At 46.5% G+C, this 24553-nt stretch overlaps 1 protein-coding gene across 4 annotated transcripts in view; it reads left to right on the top strand.

Annotated features, from left to right (window-relative positions):
- Nucleotides 1–24553, top strand: part of BDNF (brain derived neurotrophic factor) — a 51908-nt gene that overhangs the window by 1714 nt on the left and 25641 nt on the right. The window contains exon 1 of one of the 4 annotated variants that reach the window (XM_025459818.3): nucleotides 18315–18429. The exons of the other annotated variants lie outside the window; for them this stretch is intronic. The gene's annotated coding sequence lies outside the window, so the exon portion shown is untranslated. Of the gene's footprint in view, nucleotides 1–18314; nucleotides 18430–24553 lie in introns of those variants that run through there. 4 annotated transcript variants of the gene reach the window in all.

The raw sequence follows: 24553 nt of genomic DNA, 5'->3' as shown, positions 1-24553 counted from the left end.
GGATTGCCCTAGGTGAGAGCCTTGGGGTAAAGCGAGAAGGGGGGTGGGGGGGGGGGAAACAGAAATAAAGGGGGAAAAAATGCTCAGTCTTCCTGCGGATATAATGAGTTTAGTTAACTTGGACCTGCATATGTCTGATTCAAATGTAAGATTTCTCTTTTTCTCCCCTTCACCTCCTTCTTTTCCGTTCTTTGCCGGTGTGTGTGTGTGTGTGTGTGTGTACAGTAGATTCATTACTAATTATGAAGCTTTTACACAACATTCGATCCCCTAAATTTTGACTTTGTGCCATTTAGAATCAGGCGGTGGAGGTGGTGTACGGCGAGGGAAGGGGAGGTGGAGGCTGGGGAGGAGGTAGGAGGTAGCGTTAAATCTCCAACACAAAATGAATCAAGGTAATTTCAGCTCTTCTAGTGAGAAGGATTCATTCTCTATGTATCTCTCCCCCCTCCCTTCCTCTCTCTCCCCCTCCCTGCCTCCCTCCCTCCTTCCCGCCCCCCCTCCTTGTACCCCGCCCCCTCCTCCTGCCTCCATCCCTCCATCCCTCCATCCCTCCCTCATTCTATCGCTTCCCCTCCGTCGCCCTCGCTGGATGTTTCTTTCTGGTGGTTCTTTTTTTTTTTTTTTTTCTTCTTTTTTTTTTTTTCCTCCCTCCCCACGAGTTTCGGGCGCTGGCTTGGAGGGCTCCCGCTTTCTCAAGGGAAGGGGAGCCGCCGAGACCGCGCTCCGCTCCCCCGCCGGGCCGGATGCCTCACTGAGCCCAGGTCCGAGTCAGTCGGGGTAACTAAGGAGAGGGGGGGCCTCCCCTCGGTGGAAGAAGGTCCCTTCCGGGCCGGGGGAGGGGGCCTGGGCGGCGGCGAGGAGCGCTCGCAGGCCCGCCCGGAGGATGCTCAGGCCGCCCGGCCCCGGCGAGGGGCGCCCCGGGGGCGCGGGGAGCACCTGCGCCGCTGAGCGCCCCCCCCGCCCCACCCCGCCCCCGCCCCGGGGGGCGCCCCGCGATGCCCCAGCCTGCGGCGCGCGGTGCTCGGCCTCTCCCGCGGGAGCCCGGGGCCGCCGCCCTCCCCGCCCCCGCGACCTGCGCCCGCCCCCGGGCCGGACCCTTTGTTCCGGCGGCCGAGCCCGGCTCGGGGCTGGGGCGTCCCGGGCTCCTCCCCCCCGGCTCAGCCCTGCAGTCAGGAGCCGAGGGGGGGGCGGGGAGCGCCGCGACCCCGGCAGTGCCCGGAGGCGGGGGCGGGCCCGGGGGCGCGGGGCCGGGGGCGCGGGGCCGGGCGCGCAGCAGCCGAGGCGGCTCGGAGGCTCCGGGTGCAGCCGCGCTCCCCGCGCGAGCCCCGCGGAGGGAGCAGGAGGGAGGAGGGAGGAGGGAGGACGCCGGGAGGATGGAGGGAGGGCGGGGCGGGGCGGGGCGGGGCGGGGCGGGGCGTGGGGGCGGGGGGATTTCTGATCCGTCTGATGCAATTCCAAGCGTGCTGCAAAGGAACTCCAAGGAGTCCGCATCACCACCGCCACCCACCCTTCCCAGATGGTGCTGTTTTAAATACGGATCTGCAGGGCTGAACGCAGAACTGGGAGATTTATTGCAAAATCCCGAGAAGGGCGGGAGGGGTGCGGAGGGGAGGGAGGGGAGGGGAGGGGAGGGGAGGGGAGGGGAGGGGGAGCGGGTGGACCGGGAACGGATCGGCAGGATTTAAAGGTGCAACGCTTGCTTTTTCCTTTTTCCCCAATCAAGCGGCAACCGGTCGCAATTTTTTTTTTTTTTTTTTTTTTTTTTTTTTTTACCCTGCCTGGATTCTAATTCACCAAGGAAGAGGTGTAAATATTGTGACATTTTGAGGCGGCTTGATGGATGAGAAAAGAATCATCTGTCACTCTAAATTGCAGAGTTCCCTCTCGGCGAGGTGTCTTGCTCGCGAGTACTCCCCGCTGCCTAATACAGTTGCTAGGGCTTCCGAGGGAGGCATCGCTAAGGGAATATTAGCCTTTTAGTCGACTTGCCAATTTATCTGACAGGCGACCCGAGAAAATTGTAGATTCCGCGTCTCTGGGAGACCAGGAGGGGGAAATGCTTAACAGCCTCATGCTTGTAACCTCGAGATCATTAAGCACTTAAACCTGCAAAGTGTCACGTCATCCTCTGTCACAGACACACACGTCCTCGACTTAAGAGGTAAAATGGTTTCGCCTAGGGCGCCGCGGAGACGAAGGTCCCTTTAAGGATGGTGCACCTGCTAGTCACTGTTGATGTGTATTTACATAGAGCGTCTCAGCAGGAAGGCAAGAAATTTCAATTGTCCGGTTTGCAATCAGAAGGAAGATTAGAAGGTGATACAGAGAGAGAGAGAGAGCAAGGAAGGGGGGGGGGCTCTTTTTAACCCTAAAAACCAGCAACCTTCTAGCCTACTTTTGGACCCCTGGTCTTGCATATTAATATTTCCGTGTGTGAGATGTTCGCTTGGTCTAGCTCCCCCAATGGAATATATCAGTATTGATTCAGATGAAAATATATTCATCCTGCCTGTAGCTTTTTCAGTGTCATTGATAGTAAGACCTACAACACAGCAATTTTTGCAGGATAGGAAGAAAAAAAAATGTCTGAAAGGGTTTTGCAAACTGGGAAGCAGACGCTCTCCGCAAATGGGAGCTGTCACTATTTTACATTCTCTTTACGTACAGCACTTTCATTGAATGGAATCAGGGTGCTAATTATTTTTAGATGATGGAAAATTTGTATGGTTAAGGCAGGAATAGGGATTGTACAAGCAAGATTTTTGCTGGCTTACAAAACAGTATTTGTTAATTGCCTACCAGTGTGAGTCGGAAAGAAGGCCTTGAAAAGATACCAAAATCAACGTACGTAAACTTCGTTTATTTGCCAGCCTCTTTTCCTATCAAGTCGCTAATCTAAATTTTTAAAAGAGGAGAAGCTGGTGAATCTAGTTTCTTTTCTTTTCCTGGCCTGTCCTCTAGGGGAAGCGTTAGTAAGAAACAAAATCCCCAAATCAGTCAATGTGCGAGGCAAGGCCTGGATGATGACCACTAAATAGATAATCGGCCACAAAAACCAGCACATGGAAATGAAGAAAAGCCAGCATGGAGGCATTGCCGGAAAAGAATTTTTATTTTTAATTCTATGATTTGGGGACCAGGCTCCAACTTGCTCAAATAGCATTCACCAGATCAAATTGCTTACAATCTGTCAGTTAAAATGATGTCTCACTGAACATATTTTTTATTCAATATACTTCTACCAAAGGCCAGCAAAGCTATTCTTTGCTTTTGATTAGGGCAAACTATTTAAATGATTCTAATGAATACCAACTGATATCATCTGGTTTTAAAATTCTGCTTAAAACTAAATTTTTTTTTCTGAAAAGCACTGACTTGCCAGAAAAATATCTATTTTGGTAGCTTTCTTTTCACTCTATGGATAATTTAATGAGTTGCCTATTTTAATTTTACAACTGCTACCTCAGAAGTAACTCAAATTATCTTTCTTTGGCTCGTGTCTTTCCCTGCTGATCTGCTACTGCTGTGTGTGCGTGCGTGTGTGCGTGTGCGTGTGTAGGGGCATGTTTGTCTCTGTGTCTTTGCTGGTGTCATTAACAAGCGGGGCTCTCTTGAGTTGACACGACACAATCCACATAAAGAACAGAGTGTGGTACTTAATAAAGATAAATAGTAACACCTAGTGAGAGCATACCACTATTGAATCCTATGGAAATGGGGAGGGGGGGTTGCCTGTAAAGGCAGAAAGACTGAATTCTTCAACAATAAAAAGAAAATTTCCTTCCCCCTTTGACTTAAGAGTGATCATACTTTCAACAATTTGAAATCTCTCTCTTTCTTTTCTTTTACTTTGGAAGTTAAAGCTACTGCTTTAACAAGTGTGTCTTGAGGAAGATACACATGTTCCCTGAAGACTAATACCCCAAAACAGCATGATGCAAAGGTCAGAATGTTAAATTCTTTGTCCCTGCCTCCATTTTCATTTGGCAATTTGGGGAGTGTTCATTCTGAGTTTTTAAAAATGTAGGCAGACTTTCTTACTTTTTTTTCTTTTTTCCTAACATTCTAAAGGAGTCCTAGAAAGAATTCTGCTATAATGCAGACTTTATTTGTATTTCCTGATAATAGTATTTTGTAGGCATGTAGTGCTTTGATAGCTTTTTACCTTATTCCTTATTTGATCTCTTTGGCATTTGTGTCGGGTAGGAATTAGCAGTCACCTTTTTACAGATGAGGAAATTCAGATTCAGAGTTGTCCAGGACCACGCTGCTGGTAAGAGGTGAAGACTGACTCAGTCTATTTCTTCAAATTTCACGGATCATGCTTGTTCCTCTCCAGACGGTGCCACCTCAAATCCCACTTAGGTATCTGAGGGAACTGTATGTGTTATCTTTCTCCTATTTTGATTTCTTTGATAAAAAAAAAAAAACTATTTACAAACAGTTCACCGAATTCTATGACCTTGCCTTTCTAAGCCACTTCAATCTCCTGCAATTGGAGACTCAAAGGAAGGAATCTTCCTGTACCTGACATACCATCTAAGGCACAGTCTCTAAGTCCCCAAAAAAACAACACAGAAAATAGGAAGAGCCAAAGCCAAGAATCATTTTGCTTTTCTAGTGAGTCATAGAATCCAAGGGCTGGGAAGGTTCTCAGAGGTCACTTATCCCAACCCATATCTGATGCTTGAATTCATACTGACTTGTTTTCTTCCAAGCCTCTGGAATTTCATCCCAGCTTTCAATTCCTGGGATCTTGCTTGTCTTGGTAGATACCCTGATACTTACGGGATCATGAACTTGACCGGCCGCTTCCTACTTTGCCCAAAAGGTATACTTTCTAGATGCTAAGATTCATATTTCTATGCAATAAGCATTAACTTACAAGCTGAAGATTCAGCAATAAGGAAGACTAAATGGCACCTATCTTGGTGGAGCTTATAGGTTAGAGACATGACTCGTCCTTTAATTTCCTCCAATCTCCAGAAGGGGACAAACTGCTGGAATCTTACCTTTTTCAAGAGAACACAGTGAACCAAATTAAAAGTCTGAGTTCAAGCTTCCCTCCCAACTAGTTGTCAGGAGCTGAAAAAAAATCCATTAGTCCCTCAGCATCTCTATTTCCTCACACATAAGACAAGGAAGATGTTCTCAAGATAAACTCTCAATTCCATGTTAGCTCCAAGTTTGAGTGATACAACAGATAACTCCTCCTTGGCGGAAGGTAGGGCCTAAGTCACCCTAACCTTTGATGATTTATAATTTGGGGTGCCACCAGGTTTTTAACTTGTTTGTTAGGAAGCACGTTATGAGAAGTCAAGGCAACTTATTTAAACCCCATATAGAAGGAATCTAGATGTTGAACCTGTGGTTTTCTAAGAAATGACGACTGGGAGAGTTTTAATTTGAACAATGATCCCAAACTCCTGCAGATTATTTTTCAAATGTATGGGATGATGAGAGAGACTCACTATCAAATTAATTGCTCATCTTCTTTGTGCAAGCATAAGTTCTAATTTTTCAGGTCATTTCCTTTTGAAATCAGAGATATTACATCCTGAAATTGTCTGGGCCTCATGAATAATGCATTATATATACATGATAATAGATAATTAGATGGACCAACCAGGAAAAACATGAAAGGGAGCTGGAAGCTCAAGGATTGCAGAAGGTGTGTGGGCATTTTGACATCCAGGAAATGCTATAGATCTGTCCTTAGCTAACTCAGCCTGGTGGAGATAATTAAGAAAAAATGTGGGTGTAGAAAGGCTGCAAGCCATTCCCTGGGATTGGCTAGCTTGCTGCAGTAGTTCAAAAACAATTGGCACAGCCACCCACACTGGACATGATTGCCCTTTGATGAGGCAGCTATTGACTTTTATAAAGATGCCATATTTAAAATAACTTCTGATGCACTACGGATGACAGATATCATTCTTGAATTCTATTTTGGACAAATGGCAAAATATATTCCAAAGTATTAATTTAAAAATTAAAAAAAAAAAAACCTTTAAAATCTCGTTTCTAAAAACCAGCAGTTTAGCAACATGTGACCTCTGAATTTAGCAGTAAAGTCTGAAGCTAGGAGAAACATGCGGTCTATGTGAGACATTTTGACCAGTTGCAAGCATTTTCTGGACCACCACAGGAATTTAAAAGTACTTTGCCGATGTTTTTAACCCTTGAGTAAAGGTTAAATGCACCAAAATACTCCTCACGCCGAGAAAGAGAAATCCAATCAATTGCCCTCAACAGCAGAAGAAAATAATCTGCGATCTTTGTGCTCGGAGGACATCGAAGGGCATGTTATAATGTTAGGGAATCTAGAAATTCCTTCAGAATCTGCAGGGTCCCACACTTATCAGCACTAGAAGAAGTTGCAATTGAGTTTATCTTATCTCCAGCTTCAAGGAAAATACCAACTACCCACTCCCTAGGTAATAAGGCGACCTGTGGGAAGAAATACTCAAATTGGGTGATTATGGAAAGGTTCCATACATACCTAAAGCCTTTCCAATGGGACACTGCAGGGTGAGTGACTAGAAAGGAGAAACGTGAACATGAAGAAAATTGAGCAGAAAAAAATAAAAAGCCAAAGTAGGATCACTATTAAAAGAGAGATTCTAGAAGTAACCCCTCTGCGTATCCCCTAAAGCCATTTGTTGAGATTGGTCTGCACCATCCATGCTCCTTATTCTGGTTACTTTGGTGGGAAACCCATTTCTTCTGCTTTTACCAGATTCCTTCACTAAGGGCTACTTTCTTCCCAGCAACTTCCATAATCAATAGTTGAAAATGGGCTTGTTGTTTCTCCTTGGAGTATGTTGGATTAGCATGAGCTCTGTAACCACTCTTGGCCCATGGACTCCACTCTTGGCAGTCTGGTCAAGCCTATCAACCCTTCTCAAAATAATGGTTCTAAGTAAATAAAGAACTATAAGATTGCAAAGGAAGCCAATTATATTTAATAGTCATGAAAATATTAAAAAAAAACAGTATATTGTGTGATATGGTAACGTGTGCTTTTTTAATGCACGAAATAAGATCTAACAGTATGTCAACACTGACGTTTTGCAGTGGTGATTAAGCATCAACGTCTTTTGAGATGTCTGTAACAAGTGACAAGCGATAGGAAGGTGTCTGTGATTTCTATTGGTGGCCAAGTCTGCAAATACTACTCTGTAGCATTTCACAAAGCTATTTGACAACACGACACTTGTTGGCGGGTGCTTATGAACATAGTGTAGACTCAGAAATGCTAATCTAGCCTCTTGCTGTCTGCCAGTATTAGCCATTGAGTTTTCCTCCCTGGCAGAAGGAAACTGGCATTTGGGGAAAACTTTTAAAATATACTTTTACCATTCAACAAGTTGCCAAGTGGAGAAGGAACCAAGTGATGGCGTGGCTAGGGGTATGGTGACGTGTTTCTATTGATTGAGCTTGCTGTCATTCTAATGTTTATCCTTAGTACCACCAGCACTACCCCCACTGCCCTAGAAATCCACTACTGTATTGAAAAGTTCACACTCTGGTCACTAACTCAATGCACATTGCCTTGGACACCTTGTGTGACTTCACTAACCTCAACAAACTGTAGACTTCATTTTGTCACTACCGTCCTCTGGGAACTATATGCACATTATGATGGGATGAGATAACATTTATTTTGCATTTATTCAGTGCTAAATTCTTTGCTTTGCATTTGAATATACTGTTTAACCCTCAAAGCGACTCTCTGAGATGGATTATATTCTAATGGTACAAATAAGGAAAGTGGAGCTCAGAGAGTTTCAGTGATTTACCCAAAATTACACAGCCAATCTTAAGTGGAAAAGCTAAAATTAAAACCTAAAGGTTTTCTGGTTCCAAAGTCCATTGTAAAATCATGTCTCCCTATCTCATAGCTACCACCCAGATTTGATATGCGTCTCGCATTTTCGGGTTTGCACATACATTTCATCAAGAGATCTTGCCAAACCCTTTGAGATGGCTGAGAATCTCAAAACTGGTTGCCGCAAATGCTGGTCCAGAATTATATTGAATCTCTGCCAACGAATGAAAGACTTTCAAACTACTCATTGTCACCTATCCTCTTTGGAGTCCCATTCTCGCAGTCACAAAATGGAGACAGGGACAATACTTAGGGTTTTGAGCGGATCCAACCAATTAGCAATAACATCGAAATTTCTTGAGTTCCCTGTGGTGAGCATTCTACATTTCCACAGTTAACTGAATCCTCACAACCATTTTAGGATTATTCCGATTTTAAAGATAAGGAAACTGAGGCATCCATTAATTAAAGAACTATCCAAAATTTGCATAGCCACTAAGTGGCAAAGCTCGGCTCAAACCCAGGTCAGCCTCATCCCAAAGCCTTTTCTTTTACTTGGTAAACTAATCTGTAAATCCTTTAGCTGTTATTATCACAATTGTTGTCATGTTTAAAACACTAGCAAGAAAGAGAATTTCCAGAAATAAGTATATCATCACTGAAGAGAGAGATGAGTATCTGGAACTCTTCACCTGCCTGTTCTTCCTTCCACTTACTTTAGTTTATTAACCCAATGGATGATGTCTAATTCCTTTCTTAACTTGTTCAGGGCAGCTCCAACTTAGCTGGCTTCTGAGAGTTATTGAGTAAGAAACGTTGTAAATTGTTTAGATTAGGACTTAGTGTGTTTAGAAGCCATTTCATAAATTTGCCTTTTCAAACTGTTAGTGGCTCTCGCGCTGCAGATGCTGTGAGAGGCACACCCTCTCCAACAACACAGTGGATGACAAACCTCCAAAGCTAACATGTTGTTTACAGATACGGAGAAGAGAAGGATGGACAAGCACAATCCTGAATGTAATTACAAGGCTTACAGCCCCTGTTAGGGACTAAAATGTTTATTGGCTTTCCTTGTGCAATTCAATGTTCTTCCTCCAAAGGCTCCAGTCCAAACTTGGAATTTCTCTGGGAATCGCATCTCATTTGGGAGAATGCCAAAACTTGGTGTTTGGGTCCGTTGTGTCTTTGCGCCAACTCAGAACTCGAGCATCAGCTCTAGAAATAAGCTGGGAGATGGTCCAGGTAAGGGAGTCATACCTGGACTTGGGCATCTTCCTGACAAAACTCATCCATCTCCCTCCTGAAAAGCAACTCCTAGAAAGATGTGGCTTTCAGTGAGGGCCCGGAGGCAGACTGGTAAGTCTTGGTAGCACGAGTCAGTGGTGTTTGCAGAGCTGCCGAAGTTATGTAGGGAATCAAAGATGGGGAGACCCCCTCCTGCCTCCGCTCAGATGTGTGCAAGACAGGATGGCCTGAACGCCTAACGTGTTTGTTATGTCCTGGAGCTCAGAAACCATTCCGGCAGGAAAGGATGATCTTAAAGAACACGTTAACCTATGAAAACATCCACCGAAAGCCTTGTCAGAGGTAACTGCGTGCTATAAAGGATAGAAGACTGTGAACTCTAACCTTGGCTCAGGGCTCTAACTTTAGGGGAAATAATGATCCGAGTTTCAAGCTTAGTTTACCAAATGATATACAGTTCCTGGAAGGAGTCTAAATGTAGGGGGAAGGAAGTATCTTAACGATGATTTAGGTCACAGGTACCTCCAGTGCACTGAAGTCACCTGAATCATTTGTTCTTTCTGGGCTACCGTCTGAATGCGCTGCCCGCAGGCCTTAAAATTGCCTGTGACAATGATAGTTCTATTTTCCAAGAATAAAAACATAAGAAAACAATGGATAGCCTAAGTTTATATATAGCTTAATTACTAAAATAGAAACACGATTAACAAGATGTTGACAGCCTGCCAATAAGACATTAGTAATTTTAAATCGATAGGACAAAACTAATTACATTTACATTTTTTTTCAACACTCCACAGTTACTTTACAATGATTGAGACACTAGCTAAGGCAAGATGAATTGAAACCTCAAGTTTTCATTGATTCCTATATTTCTTATCTGAGATTTGACAAAACAGCTTTCTTTGGTTTCCAGTGACAATCTTTGTAGCTTCCTCCCCACTCTGCCTACGAAAACAAAACAAAACAAAAAATTGATTATTTCCCTTAAAATGATCAAAATAGAGGGGAATTCTAATATTAAATTTATTTATTAAAATCCCTAGTCTTAAAAATGATAGGAAATGTTTGCTAATTTAAACTTTATATTTTTTAACCCACATCATTTTCCAAAGAAATATTCTTTTTTTTTTCTTTTTCTTTTTCTTTCTTTTTTCTTTTTCTTTTTCTTTTTTTTTTTTTTTTTTGGTAAGCTCTACACCCAACATGGGTCTTAAACTCATGACTGCAAGATCAAGAGTTGCATGTTCCACTAAGCCAGCCAGGTGCTCCTCAAAGAAATACTCTTTAAAGCTGTTTCTTTATTCTTCATATAACATCCACACACATAATCCCAGTTTTGTGATTAGTTTCTATTATTAAGTACTCTGAAGTTGTGCTCTTATAGAGACCAAGTAATTGAAGGGTAAATTAGATATTTATAAGTTGTTCCTAAAAATGACAAATGCAATTATATAAACAAATATCAACAATATGAGTTCTCAAAAACACAATAACAAAAAGTAATATTAAACATGTCAATTAGCCAAGCAAATAGTCAAGAATATGTCAAACTTCTATATATTTTTTGAGACAAATTGGCATCATGTAGGTTAGCACGATTCTTTTTTATGGAATTCAACTTATTTTTACTCACTTTAATTAGTTTTTGTGTGCAGATAAAATGGAAGGCAATGGAAATTTGGCTTGCAAAGTAGTTCTAAGATGATCTACATCCACAATCTGGTTGTAATGCCATAAGAATATGTTTATTATGTGAGAATGGTAATTCAAATTAGCATTCAGTATAGACATAAAGCAATGAGCAATGCAAGCTAACTTGAGTTATTTATCCTGGGAACTTTTTCTTTTTTTAAATTAAAAAGGTCAGAATATATAATAGTATTGGCTCATTCTTCCCAAGTACTCCAGGAAAACATGTCTATGGAAATAAAAGATCCTCAATGCTAAACATTTTCCTGCATTTGGGAGAGGCATGAAATTTGGTACCAAAGTGTTGGGTCTTCATTTTTCTAATTCAGCATCGAGGCTGTCTCGAGGAAAGCTGACTGTGGTCTGAATTTGCATCCCAGAAATATATTTAATTTGTATCATGGAATCAACGTCTGACTTCCAAAATTGGATACCTAGCCATGTATCCCCCTACCTCACACACATCACCCACCTTTCCCAGGTCATAACCACTGCCCAAGCAGAGAAAAATAGGTATATATAGCAATGACTAGAGGAAGAAAAATCAAGTAAAGAGTCTTGGAATTTAAACGTGTAGCTCTGCTTTCCCCCATTCGTTCCCCATTCTATCCCATCTCTCTGTCCTCGACTTTCATGAAACATTGTATTTGTCCTGTCCATCTGCATCAGCATCACCCTCTCTTAGATCCAACTAGACTTACCACTCATGGGGCCCTGCACTGATGGACTGAGGTTTCAGAAGTGCCTACTTACCGCAAACACTCCTAGTAGTCTTCGTTAGGTCACAGAGTCCCTGGGCAACTTCTCGAAATTATATTATGAAGGGGAAATAAGTGCCCTCCTTTCCTATTCAGTTTCTTTTTAGTGTTGATTTCATTCCATGGCTGGCCTCATTTCTCAGGACTAGTAAGTTGAGTTTGTAGTCACCACAGAATGCCCTAAATATGCCCTAAAGAGACAACCATGAGTAGTGGGAACGGTATTTCCGCTGATCCCATGCTCTTCATCTGGGCTATAAAGAATGAAGAGGCCCCAAATATTTGATTGTGAGGTCATAACAGACATATAAATGACAAGAGAAGTGATCATTTAAATGTGATTCTGGGAATCATGTAGATTAGCATGATGCTTTTGTATGGACTTCAATTTAGTTTTACTCTCTTCTAACGAGGCTTTATACGCAGACAAAATGAAAAGATATGGTTCAAATTAGGAGAAAGTTGAAGCTTTAAAAGTAGTGCAGTGTTTTGTAGTCCTTACCTTCTGAGAGAAATTACATCAAAATAAACCCCTGAGAATATGTAAGCACAATCCCACTTGAACAGATAAAGGTTCACAACTTGGGATATTAAGCGGAGTATAGAAAAATCACTTGTTCTTAAACAATTTTTTTTTTTGAGAAGAAAAGAAATAAAAGCTAAATGTCCTGTTCAAGGCCTATCTCTTTTGCAAAGTGCTTTGTCTAAAAACTAAGGACAGAAGACACAGCTCTGGCATGAAGGCTCATCTTTTTTATGAAACAAACCACTTCTGTCTCTAAGTTGCGAGGGAAGGATTTGTCAATCTGATTGAATCTCCCCTTTAGTTTTTCCCAACAGCTGTGTTCAGATAATTCATGACTCCCATGTTTCCTGAGCCCTGGATAATTTCACACACATGTCTAGTACGGGGCTCTACATTTTCAGAAGAATATGGAGATCTTGGAGGAGTTCCAGAGTAGACCCAGGGAAATGATTAATGGGTTGGAAGTTGGAGTTTATGAAGAAAGGTTGTGAGATCTGATTTCTTGCTATGAGAAAAGTCCGAGTGGTGACTTAATAACACAAGGAAGTTAGTGAGCAGCTGTTCTCCATCTTCACTAAGGTTAGATGAAGTAAAATGAGATATAAATTGCAACAAGAACAAAATTGTGTTGTAAGTTGGAACTTCCAAGCCCTAGAATTGCTGGATCCTTAGGAAGGTCTTCAGAAGAAGGATGTGGAATCTTCTTCAGTGGTCTGCAATGATAGGCCTAGGAGTGGTGAGGAAGACGAGATAATCTCTTACGATCTCTTCTGGATCCATCGTTTTATAAATCTACCTAATCACTCAGAAAAATGATCTGCCTGGACAATGCCTCATTTCCTTCCTGTCACTACTCGCATCGGTTATCCCTTATCATTTGTCTACCTTCTGTAAAATGCCGTTAACCAAGGGTAACTAGGGCTCTGATCGATCATGATGGGCCCTCCCCGGCTGCTAGGTGCCCTTCCAGCTTTGGGAACAGGTTTCTTGTCCATCACTACTATCCCCTGGCCACTGCCAGCATGCTGGAAGGTCAGTCTTCCCACACACCCATCCTATGACAAGGGAAGACAAAACCCGACATAATTTCCCACCTTTCACTCATTCACAAGTGACCTAGCGGATTAAAAGACAAATCTTATGCTCAAGAATTTGAGTGCCGAAAGACCTGAAATATGTCTTATTCATCTGCCTATAACATACTCCGTAGAGTTGGGGCACACGGTTGGCTCAGTCGGTGGAGTGTGTGACTCTTGAATTCAGGGTTGTGAGTTCGAGCCCTACACTGGATGCAGAGATTACTTTTAAAAATAAAATCTTAAAACAAAACATAGTCTGTAGAGCAATGTGTGGCAGTAGGTATTCAGCAAGTTTTCATCAGTTGAATGAGGGTAACCATGACATGAGGACGGTAAACTGAAGATTAACTGAAGTTGAGAAAGTCAAGAGTTTCAGATAATTCTGTGTGCTAGACAAATCTAAATCTCAACCCTTGCCGCCACATGTGTAGCATTGAAGGTTTTATTCCTACCATCCCTGTGCTATCTGGAGGACTTGGACCAGCAGCCAGCTGCATGTCCCACGCAGGTCCTTGGTCAAAGAGACCATTCAAGATAGTTTCAGAGTCACATAAAAATAGGCCGAATTCCTAGTGTGATTTTATTTTTAATATGACTTTAGGAAGTTCAATGATTACTTTTTTTCTAAATTCTCTTTTTCTCACGTTTCTAACTTTATCCATGAAGAATATAAAATTTAACGGTAGATAATCTCTCACCACCACCATCAAACAGCCTGTGTAGTTAAGTCTCAAAAATAATGTAATCTGTTCCTTACGGTTTGATCCTGAAACGACCTGAAACCCTTTGGTTTAAACTTGCGAGTTCTTCCAGCTCTTCTCCCAATAAAACCAGCAACATACCATAGGCAGCTATCACTGTCAGTTCTAACTCTTGTCTGTCTACAGTCACGGCCCTTTTGATCACACTTAAAGAAACATTACAATGAGTAAACCAATTTATTCTTTACTATTAATTTTTAAATGTTCTCAGGGAAAACCTGGTAACTCACAGGGTTACAAGTTGATGACTCTCATATGTTTGGGGACTAGTCTCAGTTGTTTTATAATGGTTTTGGCGCGGTTTCTCTCGATCCAACTAAATATTATTCCCAGATGGGACTGGTTTTTGACCTCTTTGTTCTATTCTCCTAACTTTGGCCCTTCTAACATTTTCATACTGTGGCTCTTTTCTTTTGTTTGTTTGCCACTAACGGCCATGCCTGGTTGCATAATTACTGTAACAGGTGTTGACCAATTTGGACACATTTGATTATGGCATAGAGCTGTACTTAGGGTTCGTAAGAAGTTTACAGAGAAGAAACACACCTCATATTAAGGTACCGTCTGATGAACAGGAATATTACTTCTCTTTCAAGATTTTTCTCAAAATAGACCTTACTCAATAATTTGTAGGATTAGAGGGGACATACCTGAATGCTGTATTGGGCCTTTGATGTCACGCAGCATGACACTGAAAATACCTTTGCCACTCCGCTAAGCAGGAGAGTTTTCTGTTTACTTATTATTTCCCCTATGCTAATTACTAAGATTTTCAGCAGTTTTTGAGGTCAATTCATTGGATTCTAGACAACTTATTTATTTATTTTGTTGCAAGGAGGATTTAGGGCAGGAGTAACTAGGAAACCTAAATAAACATAATCAAACATAAAATGCTTACAACGATAGTAGAGTTGACCTCAGCCAATTAAAATTATTAATAGAAAAAATACGTCAATGTCAAATCTGAGTCTACCGCCTCTGTCCCCGCTTGGGTAATGAGGATTAGTTTATGTTTCCTGATAAGAATAGATGGGAGTTTGCATTTCTTCCTGACCTTTGTTCTTCTAGAACATTGGGCTAGAATAGAACTGACCCAAAACCAAAAACAAAGATTTTAGGTAATTCAAAATTAATGGGGAAATAGGGAGCATTTTCTTTTCAAGGAGTCAAATCTTTCCTCCTTTGGGTGATTAAGAAAATGTTCAGATCATGAATCTGGAAACTGTTCCTAACATATCAATCACCCGAGAGACTAATGTTTAGAGAGAATCAGAAAGTTGGCTCTACATCCTCAGCATCACCCTTGATCGTAATAGGAAAATAATCTCGTAAAAAGCTTGATCTGGAACCGTCTCCATACGCTACCCGAACTAAACAAATACAAGAATTATTCAGAATTCCATGCCACACACTAGTACAACCTTGGCTTCTTTTAGCTTCATTGTTTTTGAATGCAAGGTGTACTTTTAAGGCAAATAAGCAAGTATCTTAAGTCTCGTCTTTTATTGTTTTGGTAACAGTGGCATCACAAATCAGAACGTTTCAAAATGCTCAGAAATGTCAAGAGGTCTGATTCATCAAAGGGTTTATCTGAATTGGCATTGGTCTTCTTTTATTTCGAAATAGTCCTGCCATTTCTGACTCCTCTGTCTTTTCCTCAGTAAAACTGCACCACACACTGGAAGGTAGAGATACACACATTTATTTGCATAACGTCAAGGGAGAGTAGGAATAAGAACATTGGCCATAGACCACGATCAGAGTCTCGGAAACGAGAACACTTTTTCCTTCAGCAAAAATGCTGATGTGGCAACGTGGATTGGGCAGGTAGAGGATTCGCCATAACTTCCCAGTGAGCAGCACCGGGAATGCTAAGATTCTTGACTTTGGGTAGGTATTCCTCCCCCCCCCCCCCCCCCCCCCCGCAGGAAGTAAATTACAATTGAGCTTAAAAACCTGAGGAAGTAGCTCATTTTCAAGCAAATTTAAAGTTGGAAAGTAAGCATGGGTTTGAAATTAGCGTAAAGTTATTTTTTCAAAGTTTAGGGTAGGATTCCTGCAGTACTTTAGAAGGCAGTACACGATTTGTGTGTACGCGTGTGTGTTTAATTTACGAATCTAGTCTCTTAAAATGTTTTGCAGAATTAAAAGAAACTGTGTCTGCATTCAGCCTCCACCCCAGGTAATCCATACAGGGGTTCTCTGGGTTGGCCCAGCCCAGCCTCATGCCCCCTGACATTGATTGCTTGTGGCTCGCCTGCCAGTTCCACGCGCATGACACACCTCGCCCTCAACTTCATCATCTGGGGTGCAGGGTACTTGGTTCGGGTCATGTTTCCTGTCAAGTTGATAGAGGTGCAAAGCTAACTGTGTGACACTCGAAGAACGTGCTTTTTTCCCCCTTTTTTAAACAATTTGACTATTCAGTCCAACAATTTGCGGACTCCTCCTGACAGCACTTCCACTAAGGGACAGAGAGCTTTGTCTGTTTTGAGGGACGGGGAGGCGGGGGTATTTCCAGCCAGAGTTCCCGAGTTCATTCAAGCCTTGTCTCTGGCATTTATTTAGCTGTGCGGATTTGGATTTGGGCAAACTGTTTCGTGGCACTGAGCCTCAGGTTCTTCGCTTATAAAATAATAACCGCTTCTGTCACTAGTCTTTGGACGCTCTAAAACAGCTGATGTAAGTGAACTCATTTTGTCAACTGCAAACCCTTAGATATAATATTATTACATACTGGGTTCAACACCGCATTCTTGATGACCACAAGAGGGTCCAGGAAAGGAAACTGTTTATAAATCTTCCCCTTTCCCCAAATTAATGCGAGAGTGTTTAGGGAAATTCTTGCAGCAAGGAGTCTTAGCAATTAGTGGGCCAGATCCCTTTGAGATTAGAGAAGAATGCACAGACTCATAAAGCTGCCTACCAAATGGGGGGGGGGGATTCCTCTGACACCCACTGATTCATCCCTTGAGGGTTTCTCAGAGGGTGACCTCGGGTTTTCTGCATCTGGAATCCCCGAGGTGCTGGTTGCAATGCTCATTCCTAGACCCGGCCCCACCCCTCCTAAAAATCACCAATTTAGGAGGGGAACCAGCGCTTCAGCTGCACCCAGAGGACCTTCGTGAGCCCGCGGGAGGTCCGGGAGGTCCGGGAGGTCCGGGCCCTCCGTCTGTGTTTTGAGGTCCTTCCCAGCAGCTGCCAATCGGCTGAACTGACGGGAGGAGGACTGAGCTTTAGGACGGGAACCGAGGTGGAGGGTTGGCCGCGGTCGTCCCCGGGGGCCTCGCCCGCGAAGTTCTGCGTGCGGGTGCGGCCGCCTGCGCCCCGGGGCTGCCCCGCGCCGGGGGGAGGGGAGGGGAGGGGAGGGGAGGGGAGGGCGCGGGGGGGGGGCGCGGGGGGGGGGCGCGGGGGGGCGCAGGGCGCGCGGGGACGGGGCTGCGCCGCCGGCGTGGCGGCCCGGGATGGGGCAGCGAAGGCGCGGGGCGCGCGCGCGTGCAAGTTTGCTTGGGGGGCGGGGCGCGGACAGCCCTGCAGAGCGGCGCGGTGCCCCGCGACGGACCCTCCTAATAAAAAAAAGATGGATCGCTCTGAACGCGCTCGCTTCTGATTCTGCTAATTCGCGCACCGGCGTGTCTCTTTCGAGGCAGCGCAGGTGTCCTGTGACCCGCGCCAGGCCCGGGCCCGCTCGCGCCCCGACTTCCCCCGGCCGGCGGGCGCGCGGACACCCGGAGACGGGCCGCGGCGGCCGGGACTCGGCGGCCGGGACCCCGCGAGCCGCCGCCTTGATGCCCGCGTGGACGAGCGGCGGCGGCCAAGGTGGGTCCCGCTACCTGCGGCTCCGCGCGCGAACCCGGGCCGCGCCGCCTCCCCGCCTCCCTGCGCGCCGGCGTCGGCGGGTCCGCGGGGCGGGGGCGGGGGCGGGGGCGGGAGGGGCGGGAGGGGCGCGGGGGGCGGGGGCGGGGGCGGGAGGGGCGCGGGGGGCATCTCGCCGCCCACCCGGCTGCGGGGCTGCGAAGGGCCGGGGCGCGCGGCAGGCGGGCACGACCCTGGCCCGGCCCCTCCCCTCCCCTCCCCTCCCCTCCCCGCGGCGGGCGCGGCGTCCCGGGGCGGGGGCGGGGGCGGGGGGCGCGGGAGCCCGGGGCCGAGCCCGCGCGGCGGAAAGGCGCGCCGTCCCCTTTAAGCGTCCGCCCCGCACGGGAGTCGGCGGCGGGGCGGGGCGGGGCGGGGCGGGGCGGGGCGGGGCGGGCGGGCGGGGCGGGGCGGGGCGGGCGGGGCGGGGGCGGCGCCGCTGGACCAATCGGCGCCCGCCCGAGGAGCTAAATCCCGAGCGGCGGAGCGGGCGGCGCAGGCTGGAGCTCCCGGCCCCGCGCCCGCGCCCCGCGTGGATGAGACGCCCGCACGGCGGCTGCGAGCGCTGCTGCGGGGCCGGCGGCCGGCGGGGCCCACGGGGGCCGGGGCTGCGCGCGGGGGCCAGGAGCCGGGCGACGATGTGACCCCGCCGGGGACCCGCGGGCTGCGAGTGGGCCCCGAGGTAGGCGACGGGCGGGCGCCGCGGGCCGCGGGAAAGTTGGCCGGGGGGCCCCCAAGTTGCGGGAGGACGCGGGAGCCGCCTTCGTCGCCGCCGCGGCCGGGACCCCACCCGGAGGCCGCGGAGTGGGGCCGCAGCCCGGCGGGACCCGGAGCCCTGCCCTCCCCTCCCCTCCCCTCCCCTCCCCTCCCCGGGCGCGGGCGCGGGCGGGCGGGCGGGCGGGCGCGGGGGTCCGGGACACCGGTGCCTCCCGGGAGCCGGCCGGGACCCCGCGCCCCCCGAGCCCCCCGCGCCCCCCGCGCCCCGGGGCTGCAGCCGGGCCCCGCGCCACCACCTGCGCCCCACGGGCTGCCCCGCGCGGATCTGGGGGTCCCCCCGCTCCCGCTGCCCCGGGGCTCCGGCCCGGCCGCCCCCTGCGCCCCCCGGGCCGCCCCGCGCGGATCTCGGGGTCCCCGCCCTCCGGGCTGCAGCCGCGCCGCCCCCTGCGCCCCCTGCGCCCCCCGGGCTGCCCCGCGCGGATCTCGGGGTCCCCGCCCCCGCCCCCCGGGGCTCCGGCCCGGCCGCCCCCTGCGCCCCCCGGGCTGCCCCGCGCCGGTCCGTGCCCGTCGGAAAACTTGAGCTCCTCCCGCGGCTGCGGCTGCGCCCGCGCTGCCCCGCCCCGCGCCTCCCGGAGCACCTTGCGGGGCGCGCAGGCCTGGGAACCGGACGGGGCGTCCCGACGGGGTGGGGGGGGCTTCGGGGACGCCCAGGCGGGAGGAGCGGACGGGTGGGCTGTGCCCGGGCGACCGAGCCAGGCCTGGGGGGCGCGGCGGCCGGAGGATGCGCGCGGGGCGGGGGCCGAGGAGGAGGATGCGCGCGGGGCGCGGGGGGCACGGGCGGGGACGGAGGCCTGGGGGGCGGGCCGGGGACCGAGGATGCCCGCGGGCCGCAGGGGGGGCCGGGCCGGGGCAGCGCCGGGGACGGAGGCCTGGGGGGCGGGCCGGGGACCGAGGATGCCGGAGGATGCCGGCGGGGCGCGGGGCGCGGGGCGCGGGGCGGAGGGGGCCGGCGCTCGGGGCTAGGGAAGGCCGGGGGCGCCCTCTGCCGGCCGAGCTCCCCGAGCAGCCGCTGGAGCCGGGGGGCGGGGGGGGGGGGCGGGCTGGCTCTTCGCGACCCCTGCGGGCGCCGGGGGACACCTGTTGAGGATGCTGCTGGCTCCCGACCCGACCCGACCCGACCCGGACGCGCGTGGCTCGTGGCCCCTGTCGGGCGCCCCGCGCGGGGGTCACGAGGGCCGAGGGTGGGCGGCGGGTTAGGGCCCCCAGGGCTCGTTTCGCGGTCCTCAGGGTCCCTGACCCTTACTGCCCGATGTCAGGGGGAGCCAGGGGGCAGTTTTTGGACAAGAATGTAGGAATGTCCGTGGCCAGAAGCAAAGAAAATCCTATTTCTGGATGTTTATTAATGCCCCCAGTGCAATTATGTTTTAAAGCAAACCGGTGTCTAATTGGGAATATTGTTGTTGTTTCTGAAATGCATAAAAACGTGGTAGGCTATTAAGTAAGATCTTCACACTGGCTCTGCTTCCTGGAAAATGCTCCTTCTCTATTTTTACCCAGAGATTTATGAGTCTATGTGTTTATTATAAGGTTAAAAGCCATTTTGGTTCTATACCTTTTTTTTTTTTTTCTTTACAGTTTTACTTACTGGGGTATACTTACAGACTTCATCTGACCATGGGAACCCTCCATGGTTACCTCCTGCAAAACACTATCACTTTCAAGTTGAAGTTTCTGAGATAACGGCTTGCGGTGCTCCATGTTGTTACCCGTAGTAGATCTCATCACACGTTGTCACACGTTGCACCGAGAGTGCAAAGTTTTGGCCCAGGGACCTGCACCCCTTTAAGACACTCCTTAACTCCTGTTCCCTGTTTCTACAAACACCTTATGATTTTTCTCTCGTGAAGTTCACCTCTGGGTTAGCAGCAGAGGTGAGAGAAAGGAAAGAGACACTTGTTGAAACGTAACCGTGACTTTTCCTGGAATTTAAAACATGTTGGTCACCATGACTGGAATTCCAGGGCCATAAGGTCGTTGTCTTTTTTTCTTTGACGTTATTTTGCAAAATGTGATTAAAAAAAAATGTTGGTAAATACAGACTGGTAATGAGTATTTTGATAGGAGAATTGTTATGTAGGTAGTGCTATTTTAAGTTATTACAGAACGTTTTCTATTTATAAATGATATAAGCAGAAAGAAATTATTTCCAGATAAACAAGACTTACGTACATGTTTTGAAGCACTAGAACATTGCATCCACACTTAGACATCACATTTTTTTTTAAAAGCAAAATAACAGCGTGATTTTCCACATGCCTTTGGAGCCATTCATAGCCCATTCAGAACTGAATTAGTAACTGGAAATCATGTTTATTTTAAGGTGATATGTAAGGTTATTTAAGGTATAAAGTAGGTCAACATTTTAAGCATCCACGGAATAAAGCATTAAGGAAATCTCTTTTAGGATGTCTTTTCAATAAGTGTAACTTTTACTTTCGAATGAGAGGAACCAAGAAAATGATCCTTTGCCTAAAAAGCAAATGATTCATTTATACTAAGTGAATGAATTGTCTAAAGCTCCTAATGGCCAGAGTGGTGGGGTGGGGAGGTGCTGGGATATTGCTGGTTCATTGTGATTTACCAGGAGGGGGGGAAATCCTGTAAATGCAAATTTCTAAAATCCTGGCTTCAAGTCTTTTGGTTTCCTGTTAATAGGGGCACCATTAGAATGTAAGCTATTCCCTTCTTCCTGGAATCTTACTTTTCAGTAGTCAAAAATGCAGATGATTGATAATCCCATTTCTTTCAAACATAAATAGCTCTGGCTTGTAGCTCAGCACACACAGCAAGCTGGGCACGCCCACCCGATATAGCAGAGAGCTCTGTTAACATTTTTTTTTTTTTTTTACCTTTGTCTTTAAAATGTTCTGTAACTATCCCCCTGCCCCCAGACCTCCCTTCACACGGCACCCAGAGCTTCATGCTCTATATCCAGGTAGAGTCACGGCCAGCAGCTTTGGGTCTCAGTCACGGGCTTACTCCTCAACCAAGCTTCAGGAATATTGGAGATGTACACAGTGGAAAGGTCATGTGCACGCAGTTCATTAGCATTTTAAGATCTAGGCAGTTAGTCCCAGAGTAGAGAGAACAATTTTCGACTTTGTGAATGAAAGCAGAGAGCATGGAAATTGTATGATTGCTAAACTCTGAGCATCTTTTAGAATGAAAGGCACTCCCATTTCGATGCCTATAATACCAAATTTATTTTAATGGTTGAAACATCCTTTTCAACTGCCATCTCCCAGTATGGAAGATTGCAATTTGTGTGAGGGGGCCAGCTCAGCCAAATGCAAGTGAATATGTCCCTTTAATAGGGTAATTGCTAACTTTTCTCAACTTGTTTTCAAACGATTGTTATGGAGCACTCAGTTTCCACTAATTGCAAAATTGCTGCTTAATTGAAGGACTCTCAGCCATCGAGAGCAGCCATTCAGCCTCTGGCAAGCTCTGTAATCTCAAGCTGTGAATTGCATTTTAAAGAGGAATGGAGAAGAGAATTCAGGGGGAATTCTAGGTTTTACTGCTGGCTGCTCAGTGGAGGAAGAAGGCATTTGAACAAGAATCACATTAAGTTGCGTTGTGATAAATTGTCTTTACTAGGATGAATAACATACCCAGATGGGCTTCAAAAGTGAGTGAGCAAACTTATTGGTTACCCTTCTGCATCCATTTACTCCGTTTAGTATGGAGTAATGTTAAGCAAGAAATGATGTTGGCAAATGAAATCCGTATGTCATTTGTATGTGGGGCTTAACCCTAGGAAACAGAGGAAAATTTTGGTATTTTTAAGCCTAGGCATATGGATCCTCAAAGCCCTCTTCAAGGCATTGAAGGCATAGAATTGTTCAGTCCTAAATAATTTTATACTTAAACGCATCTCTGGCTTTCTAGAACACTTTTACCAAAGCCTTAGGAGAGGCATAGACCCAATTATTAAATATATGGAGTCATTCTTCATGACAGACATGAAACAATGAAGCTCACCAATATATTGATTTCTGAAAAACTTTGGGGGGTGGGGGGTAAGGGAGTGGGAAAACGGTGTGTTCCCCAAGCGCGACAGGAAGGTATTCTCGGCTCAGTAGGAAAACATGCGGTAAGAGGTATGGAAGCTTTCCTTTAGATGCAGGTACTCCTGTTCAAGTTCAAACCCTGGGGCGCTTAGGCTCTTGGTTCACCAAATCTGACCAGATTTGCTAGACGCTAAGAAGCGGTTGATGTCTCGTTGGTACGTTGTCTGAAGTTTGAGGATGGGTTCCATTAAATGAATTGGGGGGGGCCGGGTGCGGGACCCAGGAGAGTGACTGGGGGCGGGGGGCGGGGGGGAAGCAGAGTCAGTTTACAAGCTTCAGGGACAGCCATAATCTAGCAAAAGTTCATTTCCAGAGAGCCCAGAGAGTAACAAATGCTATGCAGTTTTCCCCCAAAGGTTCACTTGAAAGAACTTTTCATTGGTTGTCATGGTAGTAATGTCCTGATTTTGAAAGCTCACAGAACCTAGTAGCTCTTAAATGTGCTTTCATCTTGATTCCTTTGGTCTGACTGAAGCTTTATGACCACCTTCTGTGTTTTTGACGTGCCTCTGCATATTTAGAGGGAAGAGGGCGGGCAAAGGGAGAGTCCTTAATTCTAAGACAATATAACCAAGGACATGTAAAATCGTGATTAAAAAAAAAAAATCATTCAACTTCAAACCGGCTTATTAAAATGAAACTGGAAGACAGTCTGTCATTTAATTTCAACTAGTGTATATAAAATTAAGATTTATACTACGGAAATTCAAAAAAAAAAAAGATAAAGCGGCATTTTCAAGAAATTGAAGCAACGCGTCAAAAGTTGAAGTAATAGTGCCACCTAGAGAACAAAATCACCAGCTTTACCAAGCCAAATGGCTTAATTTGCCATATGAGCCATTTCTTTTCAGGCTACAGTTACTTGTAAGTCTCCCCAGCTACTAGGATTGGCTCGCCACCCTCTTCAGATTTGGCGGGGGGTAGGGGGGCCGCAGGGGGAGAGATTTATTATGCATTTGGGATTGTCCATGAGATATTAAAACTGGCAGATCCACAGCTCAATGGGTACAGCAAGTCATTTTAGCATTTTAATATAGTAGCCAAATGTAGAACAGCCTGCCAGGAATAAAGGCTGGCTTTCAATATTTTTTTGACATTTATTATTTTTAATAATATGTATCGAAGCATCGAGTACAAAGGTTCTGATTTTATTCACTTGCTACAGGCAATTCATTGCACTCTCCGAGACACAGTAACACCAAATAAATTGAGTAGAGAGACCTTAAGAATGTCTTTGATCTAAGATCCAATTTTGACTTTAATGGTTTGAGAAAAATTAAGAATAAAATAAAGGATCAGATATGTAACAAGACTTTAAACACCAAGAAAGTAAAGGGGGGAAAGAGACAAGGAGAAGGAAATTTATAAGAGCTGCCTCAGCCTTGGACTAGATAAAGATAGAATCTGAGCCAGCACCAAGTAATAGTAGTGGAGCCAGGAACCGATAATTATAAATTAGCTTAAAATTCTTTGATGACAAAAATCTCTGTTTAGTTCACTTTCGCGTGCTCCCACAATAGCCTCCAAAGCCGCGCTGGTAGCAGAGGGGGCCCTTTGACAAACGCTGTTGAAAGAACAAATAGGTGGATTAATAGTTGCTTCAGATTCTGACGAGCTGTGTAGACAATGAAGAAACCTCATAATTGCGGGAAAATGTTTACTTGTTTTGCTGGTAGAGAAGTAGAAGTTGGAAGTAGTAAGTGTAGTGCTGCTTTTTTTTGGGGGGGGTACCTATTGTTGATGTCCTTTACTTGGCTTAGTTCTGAAATTTCTTATGCATAATTTTCTTCTTTCATAAAATCAATCACGTTTGGAACATAGGAAATGTTAGAGTTGGTTTAGGCAGTAGCAACTGGAAACTTACTGGTGGGTTTTTGTCTAAATGTTTTCCAAGTTTTGGATGTCAGTGACTGTGTTCCAGGGAGTGGAAACCCGTGCACATGTGCGTGTGTATAT

This window comes from Canis lupus, chromosome 21, assembly GCF_003254725.2.
Source record: "Canis lupus dingo isolate Sandy chromosome 21, ASM325472v2, whole genome shotgun sequence".
Classification (NCBI taxonomy): Eukaryota; Metazoa; Chordata; class Mammalia; order Carnivora; family Canidae; genus Canis; species Canis lupus.
This window is presented reverse-complemented; position numbering and strand designations above follow the sequence as displayed.